Source organism: Aythya marila, assembly GCF_965140915.1.
Source record: "Aythya marila genome assembly, chromosome: 5".
Taxonomy (NCBI): Eukaryota; Metazoa; Chordata; class Aves; order Anseriformes; family Anatidae; genus Aythya; species Aythya marila.
The window spans coordinates 63926501-63949531 of NC_139046.1; the positions used below are offsets into that span (position 1 = coordinate 63926501).

The 23031-nt window shown below is 39.2% G+C and overlaps 1 protein-coding gene across 21 annotated transcripts in view; it reads left to right on the forward strand.

Annotated features, from left to right (window-relative positions):
- The window catches only part of MICAL2 (microtubule associated monooxygenase, calponin and LIM domain containing 2), a 162070-nt gene that overhangs the window by 23174 nt on the left and 115865 nt on the right, over nt 1-23031 (forward strand). For 18 of the 21 annotated variants that reach the window (XR_014317528.1, XM_082760762.1, XM_082760779.1 and 15 more), the window contains exons 1-2: nt 14192-14341; nt 15596-15677. The gene's annotated coding sequence lies outside the window, so the exon portion shown is untranslated. Of the gene's footprint in view, nt 1-4679; nt 4854-14191; nt 14342-14614; nt 14722-15595; nt 15678-23031 lie in introns of those variants that run through there. The other 3 variants (XM_082760776.1, XM_082760773.1, XM_082760777.1) reach the window with 3 other exon arrangements.

Here is a 23031-nt window from a genome sequence, read left to right on the forward strand (position 1 = left end):
CTTGCTGTAGCAGAGTGGAGGAGTTAGGCAGGCTGCCACAGCACTATCCCAAGACCAACCCTTCCTTTAGAGAAGGCAGGATTTCAGAAGTAGAATTGCAATTTATATCTCTTCAGAAGCTCCTATGTGCTAGGTTTTTGTCAAAAATTAAGGAAGAAAACATTGGAACCCTTTTCCCACTTCTGATGCAGAAATATTCTGGAGTCTTCTCGCTTTCCCCTTCAGATTCCCTCTTTTACTTTCAAATGCAACTACAGATGTAAAAGTCCTAACAAATACTGAGGTATAGGTGTTTTTAGTGCATGTCAGAAACCTGATACTGCTTGGTTTAAATTTAGGATCTCCAGCTGACATGGATCTGTTGTGTTGCTTCTTAACGAAAAAAATCTGTCATGTCATGTGCAATCATAGTTGTTTTGTTTGTTTAAAAATGGCTTTCTTCACAAGCTGGATTTTGTTCAACGTGCACAGCCTATTCTGGCATATTGGTCAGCAGTGATTGAGACAAGAACACTTCCCCAGATGAATAGTCTTCTCCCATAGGAATAAATGTAGCGGAATCTAATTAAATGAGTCTCTTTGTATAGAGAATGTATAGAAACTGAATCTATCAATGGGACAAGAACAGAGCTTAATTCAGAAAAAAAAATAATATATATATATTAACTGCAAGTTCTAAAAGATTTAAATTCTTTGTAAAAGACAAAATATTGCTGTGACTTGTTAAACATTATTTGTCATGCTTTGTGTTCAGCTTTTGTTTGTTTTATGGTCATGTTTGTTTCTTCTTTGGTCAGTGAGTTTAGGGACAGTATAAACCTGGACTGGCTGTTCCAGAGTCATAGGTATCAACTCTATGAATGAAACAGGAAATTATTTCTTCTGAGTGACCTTACTCTGGCGTGGAAATCCACAATAACAAGTTTTGCTCCTTTATGTAGCTACTGTGCATGATCCAGAGCAGCCTTTAATTTTTTCTGTTAAGTCTGGGCAGTCTTTTACTTGTTTCTCATGACCGAGAAACTGCCTGTTTTACTCTATTTATCTTTAGAAGAAGAAAGATTGGCAAAAATTCATTACCAGGAAGGAAAAAAAAAAAAAAAAGGCACACACACAAACACACACACACACACACACACACACACACACACAAAAAAAAAAAAAAAAAAAAAAAAAAACCACTGGCACAAAGGTCTTCTAAATATAACCACTTGCTGAATTTACTGATTTTATTTTTTCTTTATATGGAATTATTTTTCAGCTACTGTATCCTTTCAGATTGAGACTCTTGGGTTATTTTTGAATCTTGTTTGAGAACAGTATTCCAAGCATTTGAACATTTTCTTTCAACTATTTGTGGAAGAGCACTAGGCTTTGACCCTGTCACCACTCTGGATGTCTTAACACTTGTCCACACCCTTATTCACTGAAGACTGGATAACTGTGATTCCTCCCTCACTTCCTGCTTAGGCACCACTATTAAAAGGTTTTGATAGAGTCAATATGTTGATAACAGCACTTCATAATCTTAAAACTTACTAGTCACATTATTCTGTTATGGATTCTTTGCATTGAGTAATGGCATATGTCCTTCTTGATTTCAAATTCCTACTTTTAAATTATTGTATGTACAAAGATATGTTTACAACTTTGTACACCAAGAATTCAAAGGATATAGATGGGATGTTTAAAGAACTTTTTAGTCCTGTAGCATTTTTACCAAATTGCAGGATACCAGGGACTTAAAAATAGATAATGTAACAAAATTTAAACAGGGAAAAGGCACTGATCATGAACTTCAGACCAGTTACCCTGAGAAGCAAAATTAGACAAAGTCTGAGGTGAGTTGCAATAAGAAAATAAAAAACCTGATGGTAACAATTGATACCACTTGACATAGTTGTATGAGTGATAGAGCTTGACAGTGGCTATGTAATATGCATTTGTAAATGTGGCTAATAAAGATACCTGTGTTGATCTAATATATGATTCAGTCATTGTAAGAACATTGTATGTTCTAATTTAAAACAAAAACAAAAACCATAGAAATGTTGTATTAAATAGCTAGTTAAATGACAAGCTGAAGAAGTGGTAATAAGAGTAGTTAGCTTTAACCATTTCTAAGTTACCCCCAAGATTTTTTTCTTGCTCTGTTGAAATACAGTGTTTTTATCAGTCAAGATGGCAAATGCTAGGGACTCCAAATCACTTATAAAACCTGACCGGAATAACTCGATAAGGCATGATCACTTGTGTAATGTGTTTGAATATTAACAATTGGTTCTTACAGAGGAAGAGCCCAACAAAGGCTAATTTATTTGTTTATTCCAAGAGACAGGATTTATCACAACCCACTAGTAAAGGAAAGATGGCTGTCAGCTCTATAACCAAGCTGAAGAAACGCCCTAAATTTGGAAGCAGAAACTAGATAAATTCAAACCACAAATAAACTGCAGCAGTTTTTTTTTTATTCTGAGGCAAGCTAGTTCTTGGTGCAATTTTCTTTGGTATGCAGAAGGTTCTCTAATATTTAAGCTGTTCAAATAACAACAAAGTTATTTCTCAGATGGGTAAAATAATGCAAGCAGAAAGTGTATGTTTGAAAATAATGAGTGAGATTCTTTAGCCCATGTTGGATAGGAAGTCAAATTAAATGATGATAATCTATGCATTGGTTTTCCTTTGAAACCTAGTTTCCTATTGTTTTTTAGTAACCTCTGCTATCAAAGGTATATTCAAGGTGTGTCAAAACAGTAGAAGACATGGTTCCTTTTCTCTGTTATTTTCCACCACCACATACAACAATTCACACAGAAGTTATCAAAAACAGTGAATGTAGTGAAAGTAAAATGAGCCTATATTTTCTGAATGCCTTAATGTTCAATTTTACATGACTTAAGATTATCCATTTAATTTGCACAACAACGGCATTATTGCCAGATGAGGTGCTGCATCTGAGGGAGCAGTAACTCCTACCTGCCAAGACAGTCACTTCTTAGACTTCTCTCACTAGACCCAAATCAGCTAATTTAGTTGCATGTGACTGTTGTATTGTATCCTGTTTCCATGACATCCTTTAATTCTTACATCTGTGTTGGTTACATAGACACAGAATGTTGAGACAAGTTACATAACTGAGTTCAGAGATCACTTATCCTGTTCTAACTACATAACTACAGCCTTACCATTTTGTTTTATTTGAGCACTTCCTTGAAAGAACATAAAATAATTCAGAATATATAATTTGTAAGAAATTAAGTTCTTATCACCCAGATACAGATCAGATGCTGCACCACTGAGTTGGTAGCAGTGGGATGAAGCTGAATGGGTGTTAGTCTTCTGCACTTTTTGTGTATGCAAAAAAGTGTTCATGCTTTGTCTATTCAGGTTTGGACGAGACAGAGTTGCCTCTTCGGGGCAGTGAGACTTTTTCAAGGGCCAAGTTAAGGAAGAACCTCCCAGAAGAGGTACATTGGATCATCTATGGATGGGATGTGAACAAGTTGAACTGGAATTGAGCTGGTTTGCTCTGCATCCATTCTGATCTTACTGTATCAGAGTAAGGGTGAAGCTGGAAAGGAGAAACTAGGCAAGTAACCTTCTGTGGAAGTGGATGAGGAGGTTATTTAAGAACACAATACAAATAGGGGCCTTTGAAGTAACAGTGATGCCCTATATTTGCTTTTCTTCTACACTGTATACATCTCATTCCACTCCATCTAGTTCAAAAACTGCATTTACATAATGATTTTTTGCTAAAGGTACATTGTTAAACTGCTAAATTATACCATGGATGGCTTGCACAAATTTTCAAATCCTTATTTCCTATTAAGTTGAAAGGAGATGGAATTTGCCAAGGTCTCAGCACAATTAGTTAACCTATATTTATTTGGGGAGTTTTCTTTTTTGATCCAATTTCCTTCCTTCCTTCTTTCCTTTTTTTTCCTTCTTTCCTTCCCTTCTATTGCAGAGTAAAGCCTTGGGCATTCAGACTTAGGCACTTGTCCAAATCTATTTTAAAAAAACATTTTAAATCAAAGCTTCTTGCAGCTATAGGGCAAGGGTTTCATGTACCTTCCCTGGGTCAGCAGTACAACCTGGGATGACATTGAAGACACATCTCTCTTTTCCCTTCGAGCAATTATATTCATAACGTAGAGCTATAAAGATTTTTGTTTTTCAGAAGTCTAGGTTGCCTTGTCCCATATAGGACCTGCTGAAAGAACTTTGGCTCACAAAACAGAGGGAGACATATCTCACCTAAGAATCTGCCTGTGTCCTTAATTATTTTTACACGATTAACAATGAAGACTTAGCAAAAACATATCTAGATTTTGCAGTGTTGACTGGCAGCTTCATTATTACCATAATAACATCACTTAATATGAGAAGCAGAGCAATGTGGAACCTGTATTGCCAGAGACAGGATAAATAATGGCATTGTGTTGATACTGAGACATACAAAGCTTTGGTAAGCACTAGTTCATTGTTCACACCTTCTGTTAATTTTCCATACAGAACCCACAGTAAGACAAGTCATGTAGAAGGGAAGATACTTTAAACAAACCTTGGAGTAGAAATAGATGTTAACACATTTGAGGCTACAATTCTAGCTGCAAATATCCTAGTCTTTTGATATTTTTTTTTCTTGATGGGAGTTATTCTTATATATTTTTCAGCTGCTTTCAAATTGCTGCTATACTACTGGCTGTGAAAGCGAGAGAACAGCTTCTGCAGATGAAAGGCCAGCAATGATAGCACTGGAATGTGACCTTGGACATTTATCAGAACAACACTGGCTGTCAGATGATACAGCATTCTTATTTTTCCAATCACTTTTGGACTGCAATCAGGTCAGTTCAGGATGGGGGCATGTATTGCCATGCGTTGCATGCAGCCATAAATGGTATATCCTTTGTTAAGACTTTTAATATGAAGCTACTTGAGTTAATATGAAATAGGTTTCATTTCAATAGCCCTCCCTTGTATGTTGATATTTACTTTGTCCCTCTGTAAATTCCATCATGTTTGAAAAGTTTGCCTGAAAGAAAGCACTATAATTAAAGACCAGTTATTCTTTCTAATAACAATAAAAAATATAAAAATCAAATCAATATAATTTTCTTGCTATTGATCACAGGTATTCTCTTGCTTAATAGATCAAGGTTTCATAAACTGTATGTGATTATTCCTTCTTGCCTCAGATTTGAGAAGTATCTGAACAGTAGCAGAAACGAAGCTGCTATCTAAAAGGTAGATTTTGAGTAAATGATGTTATCTCCATAACTTTGTTTTCTCTATCTGCAATTGAAAATGATGGAGACAAGTGGTTATTAGATAAACTATGAAGGTCAAAACGGACTAGGTGTAAAAACATCTCAGCTACATTCTCAGCCTGGCTCTTGGTTTGTGCTATTACTATGAGCAAATTATTTCTCTGGGCCTCAGCATCCACAGCTACAAAACAGAGCAGCTTTCAAGTCCTCAAAACGAAAAACTGCCCTTAGTAATGCAAGTAAATAGTATAGTAAATACTATTATTTTTATGGAGGTGGTAGAGATTTGAAATTTATTTGCAGATTGGGTCCCTCAGGAGATTACAGACTCAGCAATGTTTTATTACTTTGTTGGTACATACAGGTTATGACAATGCATGTAGGTGAGGCTGGCTTCAAACCTGGTTGAAATGCCGGAAATATGGTGCTTCAACATCTGGGTAAAAGGAAATATTTCTACTGCTCTTCTTGTACTGTAGAGCATGGAAGAAATTCCGTAGTTGTTTCCATGATGAATCATGCAGATAGTAGTGGACTATTTAATGTTTTAGGATGAAATTCTGTTCTTAATTTTTTGTTAATGCTTCTGCTCTTGAAAGGAGAATTGAGGTTGCTTGCGCTTTGTATCACAGCTCCACCTCTAATCTTTTTTTCAGACAAATATGCTGGATGACATATATGGACAAACATTTGCCAGCATTCATTTTGTGCTTAGAAAATATAGCAAGATATATCCTAGATAGATCCTGATACCCTAGAGCTGAAAAACTAGCAATGTGGTAGTAAATAAGCAAGTTGAAAATGAAAATATGTCTTTAATTGTGTTTCTTGGGTGATTTTTTATTTAAGCAAAAATGATCAAGCATTTCTTCAAAACAATGTGCACCCCAGACCTAAGAGCAGCAGGAGGGTTATCCATATTACAAATCTCTGTCAAAAGCCTGTTTGTTTGCTTTTGAACTATAATATTGTGGTGGAGCAATTACAGAACTGTAAAGCATTTTGAATGAGCAAGTTATTTTTATTCTTGCTGAAGAAGTGTTTTAGTGCTACCAGGTGAACAACTTGTAACATATTCCTGATCTATTAAAAATGTCTTAAGCATCAGTATTTTGACTAATCAGTCAAGTTTTGAGCATGTTTGTGATTTTCTCCCTAGTTTTGAATCCTCAGTTTGTTTGGAGGCCAGGAAGCTCCTGGACTGATTGGCTGAGTCATTTTCTGATGATTAAGTGGTATGTCTGCACAGGAAACATTGCAAAAGGCTTAAGGGGGTTTATAAATAGAAAATGTTTGGAGGGAAAATCATTACTCAGAAAGCAAATTCTATTGATACATGACTGCATCGATGTTGTCTTTTTAAAAGGCCAGTATTTTTAATGATTTTTTTTTAAACTAGAAAACACATTAAATTACTTAGTACTTTCTTTACATCTTTTTCTTACTCAGACAAATGTGTACAGGGACATTAACCGATTTTAAACTTCAAAATAAACTGTCTTGATAGCTGCCTTCTTGCTTTGAAGGTCTATGTTTTTAATTCCAAGAATACATATTTATTTAATGTTACCCTTGCTAAACTGTCAAAATCCTGATTTACTGTGCATTTCCAATGTGCTTTTCTCTGTGTTATGGTGTGTATATGTCATACACATGGAGGGAACAAGGAACAGAACACAGAAGCCAGGATTCCTCAGTTAATACTATTTCTATCATTGTTAAATTAATGAGTTGCCTTAGACAAGTTTCCATGTCATTTTCTTAGTTATTCTAGGACTATGACTTGTCTTCAGACTGGTATTCTGTAAAGGTAGGATAGCAGGTAATCTCTCATTTCAGAATGGCATTTTAACACATGCTGAGTTACAAAATATGGTAGGAAATTATACAATTCACTTGAAGTCAGCAACTTTGACCACAAAACCAGAAAGGAGATGTTTTGTTCCCTCTTCAGTTAGCAGCAATCTTAGGATCCCTGTCCAGTCGTATTACAGCGTAACTCACTGAGGAACTGATCATTTGACTGAAAAGGCCAGTTCTGTCATTGTTTAGGGGGGGGGTATGTTGTTAACACAGGAAAACAATAACAACAAAACTGTGGACAAGTAATGGAATTAAAATCAAACTTTCCTAATTTACAGACAGATCCAAAGCTAACAAAAGCCAGCAGGAGTCTTTCCACTGACTTCATTAAACTTAGCATATTTGTCTACAGAAGTGCTAGCAATACAACCCAGCCAGGCCCTGGGAGACGCTCCAACCCCTTGTTCTCAGCTGACTTTCCTTGGCTGGAGTGCAGAACTGCTAGGGTGAAAATGGTACTATGTACAGTACCAAGGGCAGGCTGAACTGAAACTTGAAACCAGAAAATGCTGTAGGAAAACCCTTACTAAGAAAGAAAAAAATAAACATAAGTAACAGTAAATGGTAGTAATGTATAGGTTCTGTTGCCTCCAGGCACTATTTGTAAATAGTGACATGCAGACATCAGTTTAGTTTGAGATGCTTATTGAGGCTTCATATGACTAATGTTTTAAGGAAAACAGAAGGCACAAGTGGGCATGTATTCAAAATCTGGGTATATTGTGAAATAGAAAATTACACATAAGCTTTCTCTCCATGAGTACACAGTGAAATCTACATGTTTGCTGAAAGTACTAGTCTTGTACACTAAAAGAATTCCTACTGGAATTCCACTATCTGGAGTAAATGATAAGAGAAGAGGCAGAGCTCATGAAGGAATCAACTCATTTAACTCAGTTATTTAAAGATGGAGATCTGGCTGAAATCTAGAACTTTTTGTAATAAGTTTCATCTCTAACGTTTGACAGTAAACCATTCTCTGAAATAGTCTGTTAGATAGGGGCTGAGTTCTATTGAAATGTAATAATGAATTACCTAGGTATATCTAAAATTATTTTTGTTGTCCAACAATAAATATTTGGCAGTGTGAGTGAAAGTGAAAGGCCAGACTGTGATCTCTAGGTCACCAGGAAGTTTTGTACCACTATAAACAGAGAAACAATTTGAATCCTGTGAAGTTATTTCAAAATGATTTTTTAAAATACTGACATACCTTTTAGTATTTAGCTTATACTTTCTTAAACAGTATGTTGTTGAATGTGTGATGCCAGATGCTTGTGTTGAAACAGCAGCATAATTGCTGCTCAGTAAGAAATTGCAAGGATGCAATACAGCAAAGAAGCACTTTGCATGCATAAAGAAAGAAATGCTTTCACGTCAGGAGGGTTGAGTGGCAAAAGAAGACTTCAGTTGTGCTGAGTTTCATGGGTCAATCTCATGTATGAATTATAAGTAACCTGTTAAGGGGCATTTGAAAGAAATGCCAGTTCTGTGAAAAACATAGAGCCATCATACAAGTTGATGAGCTAAGTTCCTGCTCAACAGGATTTCCTCTGGGAATGTGGCAGTTGTTAAATGTCTTCATTTCAGCTGTTATGAAAATGCATTTGTGCCCGGGCTTTGTTTTCTCCCCAAGTGCTGCTGTTACCATTCCAGAGAATTCAAAGTGGTTTTGCTCTCCATGCATTCAGGCTCCTCCTTTACCAGCTGAAATCTGATATTTCAAACTCTGACTATACATTAGCAGGAAGGGTGGAAAAATGCCAACTGCCCTATTGACAAATTTGCAAATGCACAGGACCTTTTTTTTTTTTTTTAATTAAATATATATATATATTTTTTTTATGCTGGCACTGGGACTGAAAAGCTAGTGGCAGGCAGTGCAACTCTAAAAAGGTCTCTCTTTAAGCTACCTTTGTTTAAGTTGCTAACACAACATGTTTAAATACTAAATCATGGAGTTCATAAAAATATTTTACAGGTTTTCAATAAAAATATTGCTTGTGCTATGATCCAGTGAGATCATATGAGCTATGAAAAACCAAACAACAGAAAGGAGGCTGTCCAACAAGCCTCCAAGTGTTACGTTGGCAGCTGGTGGCATTACATGAGGTGGCACTTCTCTGTTGAGTGCTAAGCCAATAGCCAAGCGGTGCTAGGAAGCATGGCACTGCAGAGTCTGTTATCTCATGGGGAGGCAACAGTAGGGGTTGAATTACCTGCAACATCTTTGGAATCTCCAAAGCTTATGGCAGAAAGAAGAATGACCATGGCCTTATTTCACATGTAGTCTCCATGTGTCAAATGCTTGCTGTAGAACTTCTCTTGCTCTACCACATGGACTGTAGCACTTGTCTTCCGTCCCTCTTCTAAGCAGTGCTGAAGGGGGTTATGTCTTCCTGAGGCACTTGGAATTTGGCATATGGGTTTTGGTAGCACTGATGTTTGCACGTGGCTTGTGTCCACATGGCAATGCTGAGCTCCTCTGGGAGCAGAGGCATTGTGTAAAGCACAGCTGTTCTGTATAGGTTTATGGAAACCTGACAGTGCTGGAAAGGGGCCAGAAGTGATAATTAGGTTCTTCAAGCTTAATATTAAAGAGGTAAATGACTTTAGGCCCTGTTTAAGAAACTGGAGACGAAAACACGGAAAAGAGAATAAGCTGCATTTTTGCTGTGATCAGATAAGAAAGAGAAACTATCAGTGCTGCTGTAGCTGGATATAAAATAGAAAAACATAAGTTGCACTGGGTAGTTAAACAGCAATTAAACTTTCAAGAACATATTCCTGAGTAGCAGTTTGAGAGCACTGTTTTATTTTTTACGGAGAAACACGAGAAGTTCAGTCTTTCAAGGATAATTTTCCCAAGGTTGAAGTAGTGATTAGAGACGTATAACTCAAAACCTTAAAACAGGAGTCTCTTTTGTGTATACACAGTTCACAGATCTGCTTTTTGGTTGCACTTTAGCAGTCTCCAAGTGCACCATGGCTAAGTTTCATGTTATTATATAAATGCTACTTGTAAAGGGCATTAATGATGCATGACTCTTGTTTCTTAGCAACTTTATTTTTTAAACAAAGAGGGTTTGAATGCATATAATTTATTTATTTTATTCTGTCAAAACAGACAATAACGTACAACAGATAAAACCGATCGCCAACATTTGCCGATTGTTTTCTTTTATCTCCATAGAGTGAGTTAAAAACATTTGCATAAGATAATTTTAAAAAATGAACAGATCTTCTTCCTAGCCATTCCTCCCTGGCTAAGCATGAGAAGTGAGTTCATCTCTTCTCTAATATAGCATAAGGCAACACAGTAAATGATCAGTCTCTAGAAACTCCTGAAGTACATTCTGGAATTACCAAAGAAAGTACCTCTTTCCCTGAGAATGAGAAAAAAAAGAGATTCACCATTAAAATTCTAACATGGGTATGCTCACAAAGATGAACTCATACTCGTTAAAGAAACACTTACCATAGGACAGACTAACTAGAAGTGTTTAATTCAAAAATGAAGAATGAGAATCTTGTCTGTGAAACTGGAAGCATGACAATTAGAAATGTAGTTTCATCCTTGAGTTCAGTTGCCTGATAAACATTAAATTTCCCAGAAATATCACCACAGACTATCTCAGTACTCAGACTTAACACGATGGTCCTCACCAGTTCACACTTTTTCTTTCTTCCATTAATGACACTCAGGGAAGACATTGTTCAGTAACACCCACAAAACATAAATAACATTTAATTAAAAAATAAAGTATCTGTTAAGATTTAATATGCTAGCATCAAAGCATCCAGAAAGTAATTTTTGTCTCTGACAGATTTTCCACAGACAAGAAATAATCTCAGATACTTGCTGATGACATACAGAACGGTTAAATGTGTGTTTACAGAGATTCCTTTTATTCACTGACAGTCACATTCTAGGAACTATTTTCATGTGGGTGTGTGCCAAACACTCAGGCCTTCTATATTTTTGTTTGTTTGCTTGTTTGCTTGTTTTCATATTCCCCCAAATCTTTATCACAGATCACTATATTTTCTCTAAGGTAGGTGTGTTTTGTTGATACTTCTCTGTTTTCTTTAATCAAGAAACAAATATTTGTTGTTTACCAGAGAACCAAAATGTTTTGAACTGTTCCTCAGCAGACATATATAAATTCGTTAATGTATTTAGAAACTTGAACAGAAATATTTCTTATAAGGTGTCTCACACTAGAGTAATTCCATTAAATGCCAAGGGTATTATCTGATACATTCAGGATCAGGTAGGAAGGGATATTTCCTGAACATGTGGTAAGAAAGTCCAGCTATTCCAGACTCCTGGAAAATTACACGTTCCCACATCAAGAAATCAGCTTCCTTTCCTTTGATTTATTTTCCTTCCCACAATTTATAAAGCAAAATTCCTTTAAAAGAACCTCTCTAATGGCTTATTGCTCATTAAAAAGAATAACAAAATTGTATTTAACTGATTGTCAGCAGACATTAATATGATGACAAACTTCAAACCATAAGCAAGAAAATACCTGTGGCCTATCATGTGATGTAGTACAATGCCAAGGTTCTTACCTTCATACAAAGATTTCACCCTCATAAGACCTCATGAGGAAGAGCAGATTTACTTAATTCACCCTATAGATCATAAACCAATACATTCGATATATGTATGACTTGCCCAAAGGCATAAAGGAAGTGAGTGGTGGAGGAGGGAGTCCAGCCTGGTCTCCTGAGACCCAGGCTGCAACACTAACAACCAGAGTATCTCTTGTATAAAAAAGTCGAGTTAACTTTGAAGATATCCACAATTAATAAGAAAAGATCAGACAGATCATTTAAATACCATAAGAAGGTCTTTTATTATGCTGGATTTGTAGATAGTATTAGGTTTACCAAAATTTGAATAAACAGGCTTGCACATGTCAGGAAGGAGAGTGCTTTATATTGTCAGCCACAGTGAGGGGATGAACACCCTACAGCAGCATTACAGGCGTGACTTCATGCGAGTTGTTAGGGCTGGACTATTTTTCATAAGGTCTATTCTTATTCCTTTCTCAAGTCCTTTAAAAGGGGGAGAACAGCCTAAGACTGACAAAATAAATAAATAAATTACAAGCAGTGGCACTGTCAAAAATAATGGGTTATGGAAGAGGAAGCTTTGCAGCACTGAGGGAAGTCACTGTTTTATTTCATGGTTGTGTCCCACACTTGACATAAGGGAGGGTGGGCTACAGTAGCCAACAGAACTACATGTAATGCCAAATTTGTAGTTCTTGATTAGTATTTATCAAACTAATCTTTAGTGAAGTGTATTCACTTTACCCCAGAGAGATTAGATCGTGTCTAAGCCATGTTTTCCTTTGGAAAGAGATAGGTGTGACTGTGATAAAGAATTTCTTAATTCCGGTTAAGTAACATCTAATGAGACATAATTTTAAAAGATGATTATGATAAGAGTTAAGATTAGAGAGTGTGAAATATACATTTATCTTCTGACCATTTGCAAAGGTCATGTATTTAGGGACAATCAGTAAACATACTAATCGGAGTCATTAGAATAGCAAGGTCCCTGGTGGTCTTTCTGCAGCCCTTGACACGCCTCCCTTTTTACAGGGAGTGCTTTAAAATTCTAGAAGGATTTGGCAGGAGAGGGTTCTTTTTAGAGACTTAATAACTTTTTCTGAGAGGAGCGAAGGGAAGAGGACACCTGGTAAAGTTGTAAGCATCTTTCCTAAAGGAGGAAGTTAGAGAATATTTCCCAGGAAAGGTTCAATTAATTTTGTGTTTGTATTTTCTGGGCCATCTGTGGAAGAATCTTGCTTTCATGGGACTTTTAATACTGGACTGAAACAAGCAAGACTTTGTTCAAGTCACATTGATATTATTTCTTTACTATGCACTTGCCCCTTTGCTAACTCCAGATTACTTTTGCTAAGAGAGTTTCCTCATTCTTGTGTTCCTCAAGGCTGCATTATCTTTTTGACAGTAGGAAGATGGTATGCGCCTTTTTTTTTTTTTTTTTTTTATTCTAGCTTTTATCACTTTGAGGAAAAAGTACTCTTACTCTCCCAAAGTTAAGCAAGCAGATAAACATACTGCAATTCAAAAGTTAATGACCAAATAAAAGGTTCAGCTAAGCAAGACCCAAGAAGCTAGAAGACAAATTTCAACCCAAATGAGAGGTATTGTCCGCAATTAAATGTGGACAATTGTTGACACATTATTGTTGTTGACATTGACATATTATTTCAGAGGTGGTGAAATGCTTGGCTCCTCAGAGACTGTGTTACATTCATCTGCGTGTGGGTAAGTAGGGCTGCATTCACACTTGCTTTCTCTCCAAAGCAGCTTCAAATTTGGCTCAGAGCAGGCAAGTGTGAAAAAGGTCAGGTAGCTCATGGCATGGGAAACAAGGGTTCTGCTCCCACAGGCTTTTTCAAGGTCACTTAAGGTATAGTGCGTGTGGCACGTCAAAATATTTGACTGTTTTCAGTCACTTAAAGAAATGGTAAGCCTGCTGAGGTTTTTAAAAAGTGTTAGGATAGTAGATACGTAGATGCTTTGGCCACAGAGCATTTTATCCTCCTGTTGCAGCAGTTCAAGCGAGTACTACTTGTTTGTGTTTTCTTTTCAGTAAAACCTTGCCTCCACCAACAGCGAGGCGTTGTTGCTGATAGAAGCCAAGCAGCCTAGTGCGAGCACAGCTCTGTTGCCGCTCTTGAACTTTCTTCTCGGTAGCCTTCTACTTACCCGCCGCCCTAACCTTTCCGCGCACACGACAACTCTCAGCTTCCCCATGTACCCCACCTAAGCCAGCCGCAGCCGTGTCCGCGTTGCCCGTTTCGCTCCGTGACAGACGCGGTGACGGACGGGCCGCTGCCCGGTGCTGCACCGCTGCCTCTGAGGGGGGGCAGCGCCGCCGGGGGAGCTTCGGGGAGCACCGCCGGGACCCCCCGCGGCGCCCCCGGGCCGCGAGGGGGCGCAGCGAAGAGCCGCTCGGCGGGGCCGCGCACCTTGCTGCCAGCCCGCGGGCGCCCGGGGCGGCCCGCACGGGGCTGGGGCGGCCGGGCCGCCCGCCCCGGCCCGCCCCGGCCGCCGGCCCCGCCCCGAGCCGCGCCGCGCCGAGCCGAGCCGTGGGCAGCACGCGGAGCGCCGCCGCCGCCGTCGGTAGGGTCGCGTTGCTGCGGGCGGAGCAGGTGCGGCAGGAGCGGGGCCGGGGCCGGGGCCGGGGCCGGGGCTGTCCCCGTCCCCGTCCCTCGGCGGGGACTGTGGGCGAGGGCGGCGTTGCGCGGGCCGGGGCCGCTGTGCTCACCGACCGGGGCCGCGGCGCTCCCCCAGCGGTGCCGGCCCGGGGCCGTGGCCGGGCGGGGGGCTTGGGGCGAGGTAGGAAAAGGAGCGGGAGCCCTCGGTGTCGGGGGACCCTGCTAGCGCCCCGGGAGAGCGCCCTGCGACACCGAAGGGGGCCATTAGGTTAGACGCGTCTTAATGAGCGCGTTAATGAGTGTGACACCCTGCTCTGCTCACCTTCCGGGCTAATTGGACGTGGCATCTGCTGGGCTTTTCTTTGGGCTTTGAAGTATGTCTTAACCTACGAGAGTAATTGTCGTATTCGCTCCGTTTTTTTTGTGTGTGCAAATTCAACATGTGACTTAAATGCAGATAGCTGGCAAAGGGCTAGTTTGAAGACTGGCGAATGTAGATTTATTTGCCCCTAGGCTTACACGGTTGAACCTGTGTCAAAAAGCTTTCAGTTCTCTCTTTAACTAGCTTATCGGGAAAGATCTGGAGGTCTCTGCCGACTTTAAAAACCGTTTACAATTGGCAACCTTGCTGGCACTTTCAGCCAAAATGTGATCCGAGCATGGAAACCGAACTGCATTCTTGCATCTAAGGATGGTCCCTGCAGGTCAAAACTGAGGCACGTCGGCATGGCCAGAAAACTTCATATAAGCAGTTTTTTTCTTTTCATTTCCCTTTTTTTCTTTTCTCTCTAAAGACTCCAGGTCTTGTAATAATGCACAGCACAGCAGCCTCCTGCTGCAATGCCCAGCTGGGGTGTAGTTGCCCCCTTTCTGGCTCTGCTGTTGGTTTTGAGGAAGTTCTTAATCTCACTATGTGACTCATTGTCCTGATCTTCAAACTGGCCTAATAGGGCTTGTCACACTTGCCTCCCAGGGATACTAACATCTAATTGATGTTCACGAAGTACCTTCGTGTGGGAGAAAAGAGGGCATCTTGCTTCCCTCATTTCACCATTCTTTGTTGGTTGCTTTTTTTATTACAATCTGTCCATATTACATGGGTGGAAAACAGATTATCCAACGACCAAACTGGAATTCATGTCTCTTCTCATTTACACAAGCACTCTTGTGTATAAGTGTTTGTCCATGTATGATTACTTTGAAGGATCTGGCTATTTCACTAAACACAGCATTTTTTATCACTTCCAGGGAACGGATCGTATGGAAACTTCAGTTGTAAAGAATTGTACTGAACTATCAGCAGACTTTTTCTCCTGGCTCTGGAGATAGTGTAAGTTGTTTTTTTGTTTGTTACCCCCCCCCGCATATTATGAGGCTACTTAAAGCTTTGAGAATTGAAATTATACTCACTTACTTCACCCTCCACATATCCTTGATCTGAGTCTTACCTAGACGAAATCTTATGTTCAGTCTTGTTTTTTGTCATGTTTCACTTTAAAATCTGAAAAAAAAGTACAATAAATTTACCATTCTCTGTTTGAAAATGGAAGTTGTCTTTAAAAATACAAGTGTTGTTTTTATCTCTGTAACCATTTTACTTGCTGCCTGGAGTAGTAATGAGCCACTTACTCCCCTGACTGGAATCTTACCCCACCTCCTCCTTATCGCTGCTGCCTCCCCCATTGGGCAGATAGCAGAGCCTGCAGTGGAAGTAATGCAGAGCTGGGGTCACCAGCAGCACATGCCACAGGACATGAATATTCTCTGAATCAACTGTTGTGTCACCCGTGAGTGTTGTGAGTGTGCACCTTTGTGTCGCACGTGTGTAACGGCCTCTTTTCACCTAAAGGCTCAGGTTTAGAAATTTTGGGGCTTTTTCCTGCATCTTCATTTTTTCACACAGCAAGACTGCATCCTGGCAGGCTGTTCTGTAACATTCAACTGGTGCATTTTATTCAGTCCTGCTTTTTCAGCAAAACATGTATTATTCCCCACATTAGATAAACCTATCAAGTTAATACCTGATGCATGAAGGCTGTAAAATGCTGCTTGATATTGGCTGCTGCTCTTATCTTCATATTATGTGAAGAAGGTATTGAAATTGTGGCTTATAATGTGCAGCTGAGAAATGAAATTCCAGTAGAAAACTGAAGGATGCTGCAGTAAAATTCCTTTTTCTATGTGGCTGGCAGCAAGTGGCCTGACTTCTGGTTTATCTGTGAAAGTGGGCAAGTTCTTTACTGGCTTGTAAGTGTTTGGAAATGAGAAGTCATCTTTGTTTTAAACTGATTCTTTTTTGTTGTTGTTGTTGTTCTTCATTGCCTTACTGTTGCCCTAAAGTTGTACAGCAGTGTGGTAAGCTCAGTGCTGGGTGGTGGTTGCACTGCTGTTTGTGAGTTTTCAGATTTTCTTCAGTTTTGTGAAGGATCTAGAAGTAGGTGTTGTGTGAAAAGATTTTATTTTATTTTTATTTAAGTGTAAGAAACCATAAAATGAGAGGTGGTTGCTATCTGGTTTCTCTGCGAATATGCTCTAAGTCTTTCACCTCTTTTAGCATGTACCTTGTATCTGCTCCAGCTGTCTCACTGCTCTGGTATTTTATAATTAGTATCTTGAAAACTCAAGGGAAAACTTTCAAATGCCATATATTTCCCACTGGGACTCTTCCATGTGGCTGTAACATTTGTTGTGAGCCCTTGGTAACGTGTATCTGTTCCTCAGGAGTCCTTCCTCTCAGTTTGACTCCCCTGGTGTCAGCAGGAAAACTAGCTTTCTAGTGAAGAGGCTTTGCTTCTGAGGAGAAAGGTGTATTTTGTTTCCCTTAAAAATGATACCAATGTCAGATGACTGAAATTGAGGTCTGCCTTCCTGTATGGTACTTCTCTTTTCTCAGCTTGCTTGTGTCTTGCATCCAGGGTGAGTGAGCTACAGGAAGGCTGAGGGGTCACTCTGTGTGTCTGTACAGGCAGCCTGGCACGCATATATATGTATAATACATGTGTACTTGTATAATATACATTTACAGCATATGTGAGCAAATTGTTTCTTTGATGCACCTTTTCAAGCTTTCTGTTTGAAGAGTCCTTGTGTACTTGCCATAAATTTGAAAAATGCAGCCTCTGCTCTGTGTCTGGCACCCTGGCTGCTAAGGGAGGGCATGCTGTTTGGTGTGCTTGTCACTAGAACCAGTTTTAGAGGTGTTTATGCTGCCAGATTGACTCCTTCAGAAGTGGTATTAGTAGTTCGGGGTATTCCAGCACCATACACTAGCCTGTTTCCAGAAAATAGAGATATTCTAAATTAAAGCTTTTAAGTATCCACTGGTTCAGTGACTGCAGATACCCAGTTAATATTGTACTGTGACACATTCTGGAAATTGCTGGGTTTATTTTTGACGTAGAGAAGATGACTAAGAATAACTCTTTCATCTATGCATAGTTGCATTTACAAGCAAGTGAAAACATCCCTAAAATGATCTTTAGTCATATTTAGACTCTTAGTTCCATGAAAGGAAAAAAATTCTGCCTTGGGTTTAAATCTGAGCTGTGTATGCTGTCAAGCCCTTTTCCTGCTCCAGACTGCTGTTCAGTGAGGGATTTTGTTTTGTTTTCCCCTCTGAGTGTTTGGGGGCCATCTAACATGTGAGACGGGGGAGGAAGCCCAGTTCCTTGTCAGAAAGGTGGATCCTACCACGACACAAATTATGATGGATGTTACTGCCCTAGCTCATGTTCAGTTCAAGTTCTGATTGTGTTTATTTCAGTGTCCAAGTAACTCAGATGTTGGAGGAAAGTCTGAACTTGTTTTTATTTATTTATTTATTTATTTATTTATTTTTCCCTGTCTTAGAGATGTAATGGTAAGACTTTTTGAGAAAGGAATCATTCTGAAGACAACCCATGTCTTCAGAGATGACCTGCCTGGCTCTTTGCTACACTTTTCCTCCACCTGGAACCTTGCTACATTTTGTTAATTGGTCTTCAAAAGCTTGCTATTTGGGGTCTGACTCCTTCAGACAGATGGTTTAATTGTATTGTGTTGGGAATATTAGGATTAGATTTAAATTTTTGTTCCTATCACCAACATTGGCATTTTTTGTCCAAACCAATTCTAGTGGTTACTTTACTTGCTACATTCAGTCAAGTGGCTTTCATCGATGCAGATTTTAAAATGACTCTAAATGTGTGTTACAGGGTTTTGGCTTCTTAAAAAGCAGGTTCTTCAGATCTGTTAGTCCATGATAAACCCTTCTCAGACCTTTTAAGCTTGCAGCTTATTGCCTGTGCAGACTGCAGTAATAACTAGGGGAGTGTTACAGTTTATCCTTCTGTGTGACTGACATAGCCAAGCATCAAAATAGAATTTCCAAAGCCATGTGATTTTTTTTTTTTTTTTTTTTTTTTTGGTTGGGAATACAAGGGTATGTTTTTAACTAACTTTAAATAGTCTTACTATAATTGTATCACATATCCATAAAATGTGCAGAAGAGAGAGGGTTGTTTTTAAGTATTGTGTTACTTTTGAAAGACTGAGTGCATCAAAATGCTCCTTAGTGTAGATAACATATTTTGCTGTTGTCTTACTTGAATAGTCAATTCCAGTAGCCAGTTAGAAGGTTTTTAGATCTTCCAAGATGTTCCTTTGTAATCCACCATCTTCAAATCAACTATGAAGGAGTCCAGCTACAAATCATTAACCATTCAAAAATAATATTAATAACAAAAGCTGGAGCAGGAGATGCTTGTTTTCTCCCCTATCTTTGAGAAGACTTGTGTTTGGCAGATAGTGGTAGCGATGTGCGATAGCCTTGTCCTTTATACCTTTGTGCACAGGGATCAGCACAGATGGATTTAGAGAAACAAATGTGGTCTCTGAAGGCAGTTGCTAAATGCAAGCGAGAAGTTCATCATGCTGTGTAATGCAGTCTTTTCTGCTGACACTCTTTGCAGCTGAAAAAAAAGCTCCTCTTGTTAAACGTTACCCTTAATTAACTTTACAAGATAGTAGGTAGTTTTTGTTTTCTGCTTACTCATGATATCGGCTTCCTTTTGTAGAGGGTCATTTATTGTATTTATTCTATGTGCTTGTTGTCAGGCTTTTTATTATGGATTTTCTTCATGCTGTGTCACCTTGTGCTGAGATGGAGAATAATTTTAAGTTGCATTCTGAACAGACTAGGAGAAGATTTGTGAATATATGTGAATGAGTTCTCTCAAATCCAAACTCATGGCCTTCTCTCAGTGTTAGGTTTTCCCCTTCCAGAGAGTGCTATGAATTCCTGTGGTTGTCACATGTGCTTTATTGCTATCACTTCAGAAAATTGTTTAGATAATTGCACAGCTGTAGGGATAGCAGATACTGAATTATGGAGCCATTTTTCAGATTGCATGGTGTTGCTTCATAAGATGAATGCAAAATGTAGGCTCCTTCCATTTCTATCTATGGATTAAAAAAAAAAAAATAAAAACAGATGACACTTCTCTGGTATTTGTATTCAGAACATTAATGTGGTTGAATGAATATCAGAAATGTGCACGTGTTTAAGGCTTGGAAATAAGCTCTGTAAATATGAACTATTGGTGCATGTTCAAAGCCAATAGTCAGCATGTGTAACCAAATACCTCTTGCTGTAATTACTCTTCGAAACATTGCCCTTGCACCAAGTCAACATTAGGTGTCCTAGCAAATGCATTAGGACTTGTGTAAAGGACTCAGTATGTCCCAATAACGAGCCTATTAAGACGGAAGAAACATCTTTCTGTTGTTCTGATAGGGATGTATATAAGAGGGGGGAAGGATTAGGGTGGTTGACTTTATTTCCTGGAAAAGAATAGAGTACGTTTTTCAGAGTATAAAACGGATATTACTCAGTTTGTGACGGCCTTCCTAGTAAAAGTGTCTTGAAGCAGGGATTGGCTTAAATCTGTTGCCTGCATTCCTGACATACAGTATTATGTGATGCTATCTTGTCACAGAGGCATGCAGTGTGCCGTGATGTATAAATAACCCTGTGTGTCAAAGGTAATTTGAGACAATGTGCCAAATATTTAATGAAGTGCTGGGTCTTGTCCCATGTACCTGGTATATATTTAGGAGTAGGTATCTGAGATGAAACTGCAGCAGTAGGGTGGTGAGTAATATCCCCCACACATACTACGGAGCTGCTCCACACAGCACAGTAAGACACAACGAGTGCTACAGCTCAGTTGCATTTTGTTTGTGACTTTGATACTTAGATAAGGAGACAGGAAAATAGGTTAACATGCTCTAGGCCAACTTGCCTTTGTGCCTGCTGAGTGGAGAATCACCTTTAATATTCTCTGGGGAGTGATTTTAATGACTACTTCACATCCCAGTTGTGAATATAAACATGGAATAGCACTCAGAGGGGGGTGGCTTTGTGCTGTCAGGAGCACCGCTTCTCCCCTGCAGGTGGACTCAGCAGGATGCTGACCGCAGGCAGTTGGGCACTCTTTGACGCTGGATTATGGTGTCCTGAGCCTGATGGCAGTCCTAAGAGGAAGGGGGCTGTGGGAGATGTGAAGCAGCAGGTACTGGAATGGGAGAGGGGAGCCGTGGTGTACCCAAAAGCTTGGCAGAGGCCTGGGTGTGGGCAGCAGAGGTGGGTGCTGGCCCCTTGCTTGGGACAGAAGGCTGCTGTCAGGGTTTACTTCTGGGGATGGAACTCTACAATGAAGAGTTTTCCTCTCAGTATTTTTGTTGGAAAGGAGATCTGCAAGGTCTTCAGCTTATACTTACCTATGTAAAAATGCAAAGTGGAGTATTATTTTCTTTGCATTTTCTTTTATGCTGAGGAAGGAGCTGTGATTGTTTCCTTAGTACGTGAGTGTAGAGGATCCAGTAATGTATTTAATGTTTTTCATGACAAATGCAGAAACTTGGTCATATCTTAAGGCTTTTTTATGCTTCCTTTTAATTCACACCACTGAATCTATGTATAGCTGCTTCTTTGGCTGCTACCTGACTTAATGATCAATAACTCGTGTGTGGGAGCATCTTCAGTCTCAGTTATGGAGTCAAAATGTTTGTCTCTCATTTACTGTATTCGTCATGCATTAGGATGGAACAAAAGGAGTTGCACAGCTATTTCAGAGGAGGGTGAGACAGTTCTGTGTGTTGTTATGTAAGGTGCCTCCAACATTCAACCTGGCAGCAAAGTACACAAATGAATTAGCACTGTTTGTTGACAGCTTCTTGACTCAGCTTTTTCTAATGGGTTTACATGCATCCTTCAGGTGGCCAGGTAAAGCAGGTAGTTCTACAAAATTATGTAGATATGAAACTCTTTTGCTCTTTAAGGTAAAGATGTGGGTTCTTCGACAAGTAAAATGTTCAGCGGGAGATGACTGACGTAGACTTAAGAGGATACCTGTGCCTAAGGTGCTCTGGCTCATTTGAAACCTCAAGCTAATATAGCTACCAATATAATCTGGAAAATAGCTATATAATGATTTAAGTGTCACTGTTAGTTCACTGATTTCTAAGGTAAATAAATAAATGTCATATATAGTGCAGCAGGTCTGTATTTGCATACAAGAAGTAAATATTGGTCTGTGACTAACTTCTCACTCTCCTAGATCACAAAGCCTGTGGATGACTTCTTTTCAGTTTTATTGGCTCTGCTGAAGTAATATATGGATAAACAAAGAATGTGAAGGCCTTCCTTTTCTATCTATCTACCTGTCTGTCCTATAGCCAGTATGTTAACCCCCATGCAAAATTTATTGAAAATGCATGTGAGAAAGAGAGAATTACTGGAACTTCTACAAAGTAGAGTGGTGGTGGTTGTTTTTTTGTTTTTTGTTTTTTTTTTTTTTTTCCTATTAAGTTTTCTTAAACATCATTTCCAATGTTCTGTCTCTTTTCATACAGGTAACTTTTTTTGTTGTATTTTAGGGGCGGGGGTGAAATAGGAAGAAATTACCTTTTATTTTTACATCAGTGGTTGAGTACTGATGTACCAGAATACCTGCTTAGTCATATGCTGTGATGCCAATGAGTTTCACCTGGCACACCCCAGCAGGTGCAGTCCCTCCCCTGTTCTCAGCAGAGCCATCTCTGTGGTGCAATTGTAGATGACTGCATTCATTTTATAGCAGTGGCAGTGTAATGATAACCTTTTCTCAATGCTAAGGGAAGGTGGAAACAGCTGAACTTTCTTCTTTTAGAACATGTTTAAAAATTTCACTCAAGGTGCTTTGACCTGAAGGTTTTTGTCAGTGTCAGTTACAGCAGCTGTAACTTTCTGTAAGCAAGGAAGTGGCAGCAAGACTTGCACCAAAGATATTTTTCTTCCACCAAAATTGTATTTTACTTGCTCATTCAGATCTTTTGCCTTTACCTGTTCCTCTTCCCATTATTTTTTTCTCCTCTAAGTCTATATTCTAGATTATATTCCTACCTCTTGGGATAAAAATTCCAGCAGTAAAATTTCAGCCTTATGCCATGAGATATGTGAGTGAGCAACCATGTAGGGATCAAAAAATAGTTTGCAGGCAAAAATGTGGTGAAATTCATTTGGGAACTCCTGTTGTAGTTGTGTTGGTACCTGTTGCTAGCAATCTGGGTTTTCTGTGGGGAACTGGAAGCATACTGGGTTTATTGTGCCTCTTATCATGGGAAGTATTTGTGCCTATTAGGATATGGCAGGCTGTCAGGGGCTG